We start from the raw sequence: 1,102 nt of genomic DNA on the forward strand, positions 1-1,102 counted from the left end.
ACCTTGCCCCTCAGGACCCTTTTAAATCTTTCTCCTCCCACCTTAAAGCTATGCCGTCTGGTTTTCGACGCCCCTACTCTCGGGAAAAGACCTTTGCTGTTCACTTTATCTATGCCCCTCACGATTTTGTAAACCTCTAATAAGGTCACCCCTCAGCCTCCGAAGTTTCAGTGAAAAAAATCAAAGATAACTCAAAATGCTGGACATGAACAAGTCCTAAAACTGCAAATGTCATTAATTGTTTTGCCTATTGCAGCTTTTTGTGGGGTGGGTGGTGGCCCTTGGAAGCAATGGGATGTTAAAAGAAAAAACAGTCATAATTTTGTACACAGGGGGTGGTGCGTGTGTGGAATGAACTTCCTGAGGAAGTGGTGGATGTAGGTACAATTACAATGTTTAAAAGACATTTGGATAAGTACATGAATAGGAAAGGTTTGGAGGGATATGGGCCAGGAGCAGGCAGGTGGGACTAGTTTTGTTTGGGATTATGTTCGGCATGGACTGGTTGGACCGAAAGGTCTGTTTCTGTGCTGTATAACTCTGTGACACTAATTGCAAAAGTCCCTCTTTTTAAAAGAAGATTTGTTGGGTGACAGATTTATACAACGCTTCCCGTGTGAATCTGCGTACACGAATCTATATTTGTAATTTTTTGTAATCGCCGTCTTGTGATATGTTGGTCGGATCAAATTCACCTTTATAACCAATAAAGATTAATCTGTTTCTCTAATGGTCGCCTGGTTCTTCCTTATAGCTCCCGAGTGAAGAAACTTTCTCTGCAGGTCCGTGTCAAGGCTTAGTAGATTTACCTGTTTGGTCATTGGAATGAATGGCAATGATACATTTTATTTAATGAGGCGCTTTTCTAGAGATCTGTTCTTAGGGTTTGCGTGAAGTCGTGCCATTTAGATTTATTTCTCAAGAATAAATGACCGGGAGTCGTTACACCCCTTCTAGGTGTTTGACGGATTCTGTGGGTTTGTTGCCCGCACAGGCAACAGTCCGCAGGCGATGCGCTGGTGCAGCTCATTTCAGGGAAGCAGAGCGCAGTGAGCACAGCTCCGCCACAGAGCCCAGTGAGTACAGCTCCGCCACAGAGCCC

This window comes from Rhincodon typus, chromosome 9, assembly GCF_021869965.1.
Source record: "Rhincodon typus isolate 14 chromosome 9, sRhiTyp1.1, whole genome shotgun sequence".
Classification (NCBI taxonomy): domain Eukaryota; kingdom Metazoa; phylum Chordata; class Chondrichthyes; order Orectolobiformes; family Rhincodontidae; genus Rhincodon; species Rhincodon typus.